General features: G+C 32.3%; 1 long non-coding RNA gene across 1 annotated transcript in view; it reads right to left on the bottom strand.

The window, feature by feature from the left end:
* Positions 1 to 506: 506 nt before the first annotated feature.
* The window catches only part of LOC111083397, a 14,727-nt gene continuing 2,668 nt past the window's right edge, over positions 507 to 12,565 (bottom strand). The window contains exons 2-3 of the long non-coding RNA XR_002609016.1: positions 2,462 to 2,572; positions 507 to 656 (exon numbers count right to left, since the gene is read on the bottom strand). This is a non-coding gene — a long non-coding RNA (uncharacterized LOC111083397). The remainder of the gene's footprint in view (positions 657 to 2,461; positions 2,573 to 12,565) is intronic.

The raw sequence follows: 12,565 nt of genomic DNA, 5'->3' as shown, positions 1-12,565 counted from the left end.
TGTTTAAAATAATTCATAGAAATACCTACATGGCTTTGATAATGAACAGAAACTGCACTACATGAACTAAAATGTTTAAAATAATTCATAGAGATACTTACGTGGCTTTGATAATGAACAGAAACTGCACTACATGAACTAAAATGTTTAACATAATTCAAAGAGATACTTACATGGCTTTGATAATGAACAGAAACTGCACTACATGAACTAAAATGTTTAAAATAATTCAAAGAGATACTTACATGGCTTTGATAATGAACAGAAACAGCACTACATGAACTAAAATGTTTAAAATAATTCACAGGCATACCTACATGGCTTTGATAATGAACAGAAACTGCACTACATGAACTAAAATGTTTAAAATAATTCATAGAGATACCTACATGGCTTTGATAATGAACAGAAACTGCACTACATGAACTAAAATGTTTAAAATAATTCACAGAGATACTTACATGGCTTTGATAATGAAAAGAAACTGCACTACATGAACTAAAATGTTTAAAATAATTCACAGAGATACTTACATGGCTTTGATAATGAACAGAAACTGCACTACGTGAACGGCTTTTAAAATATCGTAAGCCAGAAAGTAACAAAGTCCCAACAACCCTTTACTGATGACTAAGAAGACAACAAAGCCAGAAATTCTAAGAGAATGAAAAAGTCAACAGAGTTAATATAATTTAAGTGTAACTAATCTTGAATATATGAAAATTAACAGAGTTAATATAATTTAAGTGTAACTAATCTTGAATATATAAAAGTTAACAGAGTTAATATAATTTCAGTGTAACTAATCTTGAATATATAAAAGTTAACAGAGTTAATATAATTTAAGTGTAACTAATCTTGAATATATATATATATATAAAAGTTAACAGAGTTAATATATTTTAAGTGTAACTAATCTTGAATATATAAAAGTTAACAGAGTTAATATAATTTAAGTGTAACTAATCTTGAATATATATATATAAAAGTTAACAGAGTTAATATAATTTAAGTGTAACTAATCTTGAATATATAAAAGTTAACAGAGTTAATATAATTTAAGTGTAACTAATCTTGAATATATAAAAATTAAGAGTTAATATAATTTAAGTGTAACTAATCTTGAATATATAAAAATTAACAAAGTTAATATAATTTAAGTGTAACTAATCTTGAATATATAAAAATTAACAAAGTTAATATAATTTAAGTGTAACTAATCTTGAATATATAAAAGACATAATATATGTGTTTTTTCTGTTACAAACTTAATCCCAACTAGTTTGGGGTCAGCCAGTATTAATGTAAGCTACAAATTTTTACATCAGTGTGGCTGGATCAGTTGGCAACCATGTAGGACAAGCATGTTCAGTGACAGGGATTCAAACTCACAACCCTCACCACCACACCTATGCATATTTTTATTTGATAGATATTTAAAAACACCACAAATTTCAGGTGAATCTAAAAAATAAATTAAAATTATTTTAATCAAATTGAAAACAAGATCTTAAAAACAATGAAAAAAATATTAAGTATGTAGAATTAAAATGTATATCCGATGATTACGTTAGGGAATTCAGTTTACGAATTTCTAATTTGTCAACAACATCTTTGGAGCCATTGTTTAATAATACACAAAAATAATGAAAACCAATGGTTGCATTTCTTAAAAATATTAAATGCCTAAATGAAAACGTCAAACAGAAACATAAGAGAAAAATAATTAGCTGAAGACTACTGTTAAAACTGTTTTAACTCCAGCATGGTTTGTTTAGTATACATGTATAACTTACTCTAAAGTCAACTGATTACAGCAAAAATAATCAAGACTCACTCAAGAAAAATCCTTAAGATTAATGTTAAATATGCTTACTCAAGTCACTATCAATTTTGTCATAAATCAAAGACTCGTATATTATTAGTTAACATCATCTTTTGCTGGTTTTGTTTTCAGATTTTCATGCAAAGAAACTCGAGGGCTATCTGCATTAGCCATCCATAACTTTTATCTACTACACTAAACAGAAGGTAGCTAATCAAAAGTACCTGTCACCAACTCTTGTCTGATCAAAGAGTCAGATTGGAACATCAAACTTATAATGCACCCATGGCCTCAAAGTACAGAGCATGTTTTTTTTTGCTTTGATTTTGCAGTGAAGGGATGAGAATGATGAATCAACAGATCAGACATGCTAATCACTGGGCCACACTCTGCCCCATCTCTTGTAAAGAATCATAATTTTTATTTTACCACTTTTATAACTTCCCTGGTTACTCTTGAGAATAAAATGAATAAAACTACAAAACATCTATAGTACGTTTACCTAAAAATTAATTAAAATTGATATAAAATATACACATTAAAGTATATACAAGTTAAACTGTACCTACATTGTACAACAAACTTAATTACAAGATGGTAGTTTCTTAAATGTATTTTACTACCAAAAAACATTACCTAGAAGATGGATAAATAGCCCTGTTCGGTGATAAACTTAGAAGTGAACTTCTGTGAGTTGCTGTTTTTCCATTCATTTCCTCATACAAATGTTTTAACCAAATTAAAAACCTGCACAGAATAAAAGAACTTTGTATTAATATTGAGAAATACATCTTTCATGCTTTTTCAACTGTTCCTAAATAATAAAAAATAAGATTAGAAGTAAAATATTATACAGGTTTTAGATATTGTAATACTTTGAAGCTATTAATTTACCTAAAATGTTATTACGAAAAAAATATTTTAAATGTCCATGGAGTAAAATTTAAAAAACTATAAAGAAGTGACTTAACAAAAAAAAAAAGGTTTGAAAATAAAGAGGCAATTATTTGTTATTATTGTCTACAGATTTTTTTCATAATCATTTTTAACCCAGAAATTGGGAGTCAACCGTAAAGAAATTAGTAGATGTTTCATCACCAAAGTATTTAATGAACAACAAAGAAAAACAAAGTTGCCTTTCAATAATAATTTTGTATTAGAGCTTTCAAAAAATACAACTTTTGGGCTCATCAGTTCACTTCTTGCAGAGAATCTTAACTTGAAAATTAGTTCTCCCCCCCCCCACCCCTACCCCACCCATTTGTGTTAAGATTTTGGTGAAATTTCAATGCCTTTTGCAAAGTAATCTATCTACAGAAGGCCTGTTTTCAGTGCTAAACTATTTAAATAGACTAAAAAAAATTCTTCTTAGTCTCAGTTGTAAGTGAAAAGTTAGAAGTTTGTATAAAAGCAAACATTGTGGATGCATTACAATGGGTTTCCTGTTGAGATTAAAATGGACAGAAAGGGAGATTGTATATTGTCCAAAAATATTAGAATCTAATCAAAAAGGGACATAAGCTTTGAATCAGAAAAATATTAAGAATAAGAGAGTTTCTTCTTCTCATTGTAACTGTTTTCATTGTCTTAGATCATTCAACGACTGGCAGACTTAGAAATGATTGATCAGACCTACCTCAACCAAGAAACAACTGAAGAATATTTATTGTTATTTATATTAAATGTCCAAAGTGTACCAGATGTCATGAATATGATTAAAACCATTCTTATGGTGCAAATCAAGGTCAAAATGGAATGGCCCTGAACAAAAGTAGACTTGCTTTAAAAAGACTTTTTGTTAACACTAAAACAACATTTTGGGAGTTTCACCGTATTTTTCAAAATAAAAGTTTGAACCCTAAACCAGCATGTTAAAAGTTCACCACTAAAACATGGCAATTTCCTTATAATTAGCTCACTACTGTGGATTAAAAACCTTCTTAACAGAAATGTGATATCCTTATGGTTATTGTCAAGTATCAAAAATACTTCAAAACTAAACTTTCTTTGCTTCAATCAGTCAAGTGTATTTAATAAGTTTACCTATTACAACTTACAACTACGTAAATACATTAGAGGTAAAACACTTTCCATCCACCATACTGTAACCAAGGGGGGAGGCAGCTGCCCCGGGGCCCCATGGTCTGTTGATGGGTCTGGCCGTGGGATGTTCCAAAGCTCACTAGAAATGAATACTACTTTAATGAGTTCAAATGGCTGCTGCTTTTTCATGGATTCATGAAGAAATTTGTCACCTAAACTTCTTTTATGAAACATCAGCAAAAGTTAGTAAATAGAATGAGAGGGGGCGGTGATATTACTGACCCTGGGGCCTGGGCTGGCTCTCGACGCCCATGACTGTAACCATTCATATACATTAATGTGCTTATTAATCTCTCTCTTCCACTATTTAAATGTTTCCATTTCTGAGAATGTACATGTTAATGAGAACTGCTTGGCAGACCCTCAGTTAGATTAAATCAGACTTGCACAGTATAAATTTAAAGTTTTGTTTTCAAATAGTGAAAACATATTTTTATACTAGTATATAAGGTTATAAAATTCACTGAAAACCTAACTGTCATCTTTGTGCACAACAAGTTTCAAACACGTATGAGGATAATAAAATCAGCTGCACGAATTATAAATATGTTGCTTCCAGATGTAAATAACTTGGCAACCATCATGTAACCGTAGTTACGAAAAAAAGATTGATTGATTATATATATTGAGAAAGCTAGGCTGTTAAGGTACAATCTTAAGTACATTTCATCAAAAATTTCAGAGAAATGAAGATACAGGGATCCCTCGATTAATACGTTTTCATTTAGTGCGCTTAAATTTTTTTATAACCAATATTCGATTAGTGCGTGCATAATACTCAATTAGTGCGGTAACACATTTTATTTTAACCATAGTAATTGAAAAGTAAGTTTTAGGCACCGAAATTAAATTTTTTAAAAAATTAAAAATAGTAAATGGGTAACTATTTTACTTGTCAAGTTATTACTAGAGTGTCCACCCCGGGGTATTTTAGCGATTTTTTCACCCCTTGCCCCGGGGTAAAATACTTGAAATACCCTGGGGCAAATATTTACTATTTTACTGAACAAATATCTTTTTCATAACAATAATTCATAAAAACCATTGTCCTTATCAAAATCATCGTCATCATGATAATCGTCGTTGTTTATAGGAAACGCACCATAGATTTGAAATACAAGTCAGTGAAAAAGGGTAAAACCTTTGCTAGGGCTGGTGAAAGGAATTTGGAAAATGAAAGAGATACATTTTGAGAGAAGAAAGATCTGAAGAAATCGTTGGCCAGGAGTTTAATCGCTTTTTTTTAATTTTCTTTAATTGCTCTAATTCACATAGATTTGAGCTCACTAAAGAACTTTTTTATTATAATGTTTTAAACTTAATAAAAATGACGTCTTATAGAGGTATTTTGAAAGTGACATATGAGTATTCGATTAGATTTAAATTTTGTAACGTGTTTTTTATACTGTGAGATTTTCCAGATCTGTTTACTTTTACGACAAGCTTGAACAAAAAAAAGTGATAAAACTTTGTCAGCCTTGTTATTTATTCGATATTTTTTTAAATACGATTTATTAATCAATAAAAATCTTAATCAAGTATCTTTTATTTCAAATATTTTTTACCACGGGTTAAATTTTTTTTTCACGGGTAACCCATTCCCCAGGATAAAAAAATTATTGCCTCGGGGTGGACACTCTAGTTATTACATCATCTAAGTAATTAGTTGTCTGCTATTAGCCTAACTACTCAAGCCATTTGGGCATCTTTGAAATAATTTTTTGACATTTTTTTTAAACTTTAGACATTTTAACGTACCACCTTTTCCTAAACATGAGCAAAAGACTTAGTGAAGATGAAAGTGAAGTTGTAAGGAAAACTCAAAAGTTATTTCTTTAGAAGAAAAAATAGAAATCATAAGAAAAAGTGAAGATGGTGTCTCGAAATCAAAAATAGGCCTAGAGCACAAACTAGGTGAGTCAACAGTAAGAGAAATTTTAGGTAAAGCTGCTTCAAACTTATCATGTGTGCATACCACTCGAAATCAAAATGTTATCATGATTGAATTAGAAAGATTGCTAACTACCTGGATAGAGGACTGTAACCAGAAAAGAATTCCTTTAAGCACTGATCTCATAAAAGAAAAAGCATTAAGTCTCTTTTCAATCTTAAAAGAAGAAAATTCCAAAGACGAGACAAAGGAGTTCCATGCTAGTGCTGGATGGTTTGAGAAGTTCAAGAAAAGAACTAGCATGCACAATGTAAGAATTACAGGGGAAGCAGCTAGTGCAGATAAGGAAGCTGCTGATGAATATCCTGAAGTTCTGAAGAAAATTGTGGAAGAAGGAGGGGATTCGGATGAACAAATTTTTAACATTGACGAGACGGGGTTATTTTGGAAAAGGATGCCTTCCAAAACTTTTCCAGCCAAATCTGAGAGTTCCCAGTCAGGATATAAAGCTGCAAAGGATAGACTAACCCTTTTATTGGGTGGTAATGCTAAAGGAAATTTGAAATTAAAGCCTATGTTGGTTTATCGAGCTCAGAATTCAAGAGCTCTTAAAGGTATAAATCAAGGACATTTACCAATAATATGGAAATCTAATAAAAAAGCATGGGTAACTAAAGCTTTGTTTGAAGAATGGTTCGTCAAGTATTTTTGTCCAACGGTTGAAGACTTTTGCCGAAGAAGAAATTTAGATTTTAAAGCTTTGCTTATTTTAGATAATGCCCCTGGTCATCCTTTTGGTCTCGATTCAATGTGCATTATATCCAAGTGACATTTTTGTCCGCAAACACTACCTCTTTATTGCAACCAATGGACCAGGGCGTTATCGCGACCTTTAAAACATACTACCTGAGAAAGACTTTCAAGCAACATCTGGAGAAAATTCTATGACACTAGTTCAATTTTGGAAGAAATTCAGTATTAGTGATGCTATTGATAATATCCATCAAGCATGGAATGAAATTTCAGTTAAAAATATGCAAGGTGTTTGGAAGACAGTTTTTCCACACTGTGCACAAGACGTCACAGGCTTTTCAAAAGATACAGAAGAGGTCATTAAAGAGATTACTCATATTGGAAAAGAACTTGGCTTCGCTGAGATTGACGATGAAAATGTGCAAGAATTGCTAGAAGTTCATTCAGAAGAACTAACCAATAAGGATCTTATAAATTTGGACACTCAGAGAGCATATGAAGACATTGATGAATGTGAAGAAATCTTACCTACCCGCCAGCATAAGAAGATGACGAAGAAGGAATTACAAGAACTTTTCACGGTTATTGAAGAATATAAGGGGAAAATGTTTAGAAACGGACCCTGATGAAGATAGAAACCGTCAAATTTGCAGAAAAATTGATGAGGCAATTTCTCAGTATCGCCAATTATATGAAGAACAGAAGAATACGATGCGACAAGCCACTCTAAATAAGTTTTTCATAAAAAAATGAGATCAATAAATTTTAATTCATTGCATTTTTTTCGTATTTTCTTATATACCTATACTTTGATTAAAAAATACGCAAAATAGAAATTAATTGTGAATGAAAATTGAAGTACGAGTTATATGTTTGTTTTTGAATTTCGCGCAAAGCTACACGAGAGATATCTGCGTTAGCCGTCCCTAATTTAGCAGTGTAAGACTAGAGGGAAGGCAGGTAGTCACCACCGCCAACTCTTGGTCTACTCTTTTACCAACGAATAGTGGGATTGACCGTCACATTATAACGCCCCCACATCATGTTTGATGGGACGGGGATTTGAACCAGCGACCCTCAGATTGCGAGTCGAGTGCCTTAACCACCTGGCCATGCCGGGTCACGAGTTGCACGATTTCCTATAAGTTATTATATTCGATTAGTGTGGCTCTTTTTAAAGAACACATTAACTGCACTAATCGAAGTATTCCTGTATTTGTACATTCACTCACATACAAAATTTATGTTGCCTTAATTTTCATACATGAAAATTTTAATGTTAAAATGCAATCCACTAAAATTCTGACTAGCATGTTAAATAGTACAAACAAACAACCTTGTTTATAAGCTAGTGCACTTCCATGTAGTTTAGACTTTTGCTTTACTCTTCACATTTTTGTTTTGTAACTTGTTGTATTGAAAGTTATGTAAAGCACATATTCTTTGTACAAGTGTAATTATATTAAATAAAAATTCAAATTATGATACCTTCACAAAACTAATTATCAATCCTCACCTACTGGGGATAGATGATACAGTTTTTTGTAACTAACTTCGTAACTGAGTAATGGATTTTTGTTCAATATAAATATGTATGATATTACCATCCACTTTCTTTGCATTTTTTTTAATTATTGAAAACTTACCTAAATCTCGCATGTATTTTTAACTTGATCAGTATAAAATTTGTTGATAGTTATGTGCAGTTCAATAATCACATTTAAATTTTATTGAAATCATAGTTTGCTAACATACTAGATTCCTGGTGATGGAAAATTAGCATTTATTTGTTATCGTTGTTATTGTGTCTTGTGTAATAATATTTTGAGCATAAAAATGGCAGAGTAAACTTAAATACAGTGTGTTTTATTTGATTGTAGAGAAATATGAAAAATTTGAATTATTATTTGAAGTATCATGGTCTAAAACATTTAATATTGTTATACATTAAAGTACAACCTTCCAAGCACACATTAAAAACAGTAAAGTTCAAATTGATAGATGTGTTCATGTGAACAGAATCCCTAAAAAACAGTCATTTGTTTGACTACAGAACTTTAAATGATTTATAACTGTTTATTACCAAAATACAAATATTTTTGGTTTTAATGATGCAGACTTTGAATCATTTGTATAAAATTATGTCATTCATTTTATTCTGATCATTTCACATGACCTACCCCTAAAAAAAATATTGTGTAAGGTAGGTTCTATGATTTCAGGGGAGAAATGCAGGAAGTAAAGTAGTGTTGTAATACCAATGTGTACTTTGCTCATCACGATATGACATTCATTTTGCAATTATTATATTACTTACACCCCCCCAGTGGCACAGCGGTATGTCTGCGGACTTACAATGCTAGAATCCGGGTTTCGATACCTGTGGTGGGCAGAGCACAGATAGCCCATTGTGTAGCTTTGTGCTTAATTACAAACAAACAAACAATATATTACTTACAAATAACAAACAAATGCAGAATACACTGTGTTTTCCTCTCAATTAAACTTAAACATCTTAATATTTTAATGGTATATTGCTCAAAATTTATGCTCTCTGTTTTAATGAATGTAATTCGTCTTGTGTGTGATGCGTAATTATTTATTAGAAGAAAATGATTACTTACATTCAGTTTCATATGATGGAAAGTGATGTACATATTGGAATTATGGTATACCAAAACTCAGAATAAATGAAGAATACACTCACCTGATCCTTGCAGAAAAATTGCTTGCAGACATACCTGAAGGTATGGCAGGTAATGTATTGCAGAATTAGAATTGAAAAGAGACATGAACACAATGTTGAACAAAGTAAATGAAGTTATTTATCAAACAACACCAAATATTAAGAGATGAGTGCACATAATGCTGGTGAGGGTTTCTAGTACTTTCTCATTAGTGCCCAATATAGCTGCATCAAAGTACAGGAAGAGCCTGCTGCTGAATCACCCTGGACAGAACATGAGCTTTCCACATCATACACCTTTCGAGCAGGGCCATATTAAGGTTAGGGCAGAAGGAGCGGCTACACAAGGCTACAATGAAAATAAATTTTTATGAATTGTATGCACTTGTATTTATTAAGGGAGCCCCAAATGTTATTCTACTGGCCCTAGGCTCCATCTAACTTAACTCCACCCCAGTTGTTGAGAGTATGTGTACTTTCCAAGGTATAGCCACTGCAGTGATCGCTGCAGACTTATTCTTGTCCATCTGCCAGCTCAAGGTTAACCTATTGGAACCTAGTTGCCATATATATTGACTTCTTTAGGGTGTACATGTCTAATACCCAAGTGATCCTGCATTATTTTGCTTTTCAGACCCTCAGCAAATGTATCTATAAGGATATCATCAAAATCTGCTGACACCATAGTTTCACATGTCTTTTAATCCAACTGTTTCAAGCAGTCTTGTTTTTTGATGCAATTCTTCGTTTGCTGTGTCCTCGAATACCAGAATAGAAATCACCTTCAACTCACTCACAGGTACCTGTGGCTGTGAAAACAAAGCATCTCAATGCTGTCTCCACCAACACCAGGCTGACATACATATGATGTCTGTGAGATGCAGTACTTGATATTTGCTGCCCTTACTAGTGGTGAAAGACAAGACTTCATTCATATATGGTGCCTCTAGTCTACTTCACCTAGATACAGGTGACAGTGACCAGGGTTGGGTTTGGGCTGCCATAAAAAGCCACAGTTGGGTTGTTCTATTGATACCTTCCCTACATGGTATCAGGGCAAATACCCAAAACCAAAAGGTCACGATGGTGACCCTCACTTGTTCGTACTTCTTGTTAGTCAAGGGTAGAACACATTCAGCAGCTTTGGAGCATCTGGGCTGCAGTTTTTCGTTCCACCGTTTGTGACACAAATGATGTATTAGACATGGCCTTTTGCAGCATTGACAAAATCCTGAACCCAGAAGAGAACTTTTAAACCTCACTGTTCTCTCTGGTTTCAGTTAACTCTCAGTGTCAACAGTACATCTAAATTACAGAGAGAGAGGTTATAATCCATTATCTGTTCTTTGAGGTTTTTCTGTATAAACTGAGAGAGTATGACCCTATATACATGCACACACATACAAAAAATATCCCTTCTGGAGCACAAGTGATACTCAAATCCTTTATTATTCCATTGGTGAAAATACGGACATGCATTTCCAAACTGGACAAGGCAGTATCATTAAAGACAGCAAACATATGACTAAAACACTCCTCGGTATCATCCATAAGTAAGCTTGAAAATATCAAAGTGTGATACATTGTTTGACCACATGTAACTAACACATGAAATAAAGTTATTACTGTACAAAACAGATTTTCTGTATGTGAAAGTTCATATACCTGAAAGGTTTTGAAAATCTTAGATAAGATAATGTTTACCTTTTAAACACATCAGAGGGACGAAATATGATACTTTCTTATGTACAATAATAGTATGTGAAATTACAAGTGTTATTGGTTTATTGCTGGTCATTTGAATAAGGTGTGAGTGACTTGGTGAGAAGACAATTCTTTATGAATAAAAATCATTCACTGTCTCTGGTATGGTAAATACTACAAAGACAGTAGTTGATGAAATGTACTTTATTATAAGTAAAGCAAAATGAAATGTTGAGTTTAGCAGAAATAAAACAGTGCTTTAAAACAAATTATAACGGTCAAGGTTGAAGGTTAGAAATGAAGTATACTTGAACTGCAGAAACCTAAGAAACTGAAAGAACACTTTATGGGGGAGGGGGAGAATTGAGTGTCTGGTTACCAATATGTCTAGAACTTTAGATTGATTCTATGTGAGGGACATTAATAAAATCAATGAACCTCAATGTAGTTATATTACACTGAAACCATTTTACTTGTCACTATCAATATTAAAAATTGTAATGATTCTGTTTACCATTTTTGAAGAAAGTAGAAACAAATCATGATTTATTATGCTTTGATACGTACAATACCTAGTATGTGCGATATTGAGATACACTAGAATCTAACAGATATGTTTAAATTATCAATAAAATGCAGGTTCTTAAAATTTTGTGCAGACAATCTCTACCAATAAAACAGCCTGTGTGTCAGTCAGTCAGAATCTAGATACGTACTAAGGGAATTGTGAGGGTGTGCACCTGGGTAATTTTTATTTTTTCTCAAAATAATATTAGCCAAGTATAAGCTGCCATCTGTCGTTTGGTACAACAAATTGTTAGGGAATAAGTGATTAATAATAATAACAGTTTTGTAATAACGGGTTAAAAAAAAACCGTATAAAAGTTTTAGAATTGATATTATTGGCGGAAATGATTATATTTAACTGTTTGTTCGTTTGTATTTCTGATTTTGAAGTTGATCAATCTTTTTAAATAAAAGGCGTTATTACCCTTGCAGCAAAAAAAGAAAAAAAACAAATTTGAAATAAGTTCAAATTTATTATTTCGCTACACCGGTAATAACGACTTTTATATTAAAATATTTAAAACAAATTGAAGGAGATGCGAATGATGCAAAACTTTCTTCAATCATTACTGAACGAGAAGTGCAAATGTGAATTTCACCAGAAAGTGAGAGGAGAGGAAACGCCTACTCAGGAAGAGGTCTTCTGGTAGAACACACTCAGGAAGAGTATCATAAAAGATAAGCGATATTTTCCATCACGCTTGTTTGTTTGTTTGCAATTAAGCACAAAGGGCTATCTGTGCTCTGCCCACCACGAGTATCGAAACTCGGTTTCAAGCGTTGTAAGTCCGCAGACATATCGCTATGCCACTGGAGGGATCCACCATGCTACCAGCCTCTAATAAATGTTGTTTAAGACTCATAACGTAAGTTAATGAATATGTACAATTATACACGGACTTTTATCTACGTTAAAATACTTTTATTTGCGTGCTTTCGGCCCTCTTGAATAAGTTATATGTACTGTTACGACAGTGGAAGTCACGTGACTCTGGTAACACGTCATGAGTTTCTAGAAGGATCATGACTGTTCCTG

This window comes from Limulus polyphemus, unplaced genomic scaffold (genome assembly GCF_000517525.1).
Source record: "Limulus polyphemus unplaced genomic scaffold, Limulus_polyphemus-2.1.2 Scaffold9380, whole genome shotgun sequence".
NCBI classification, from domain to species: domain Eukaryota; kingdom Metazoa; phylum Arthropoda; class Merostomata; order Xiphosura; family Limulidae; genus Limulus; species Limulus polyphemus.
Note: the sequence above shows the minus strand (reverse complement) of the source record. Positions and strands in the feature narration are given on the sequence as shown.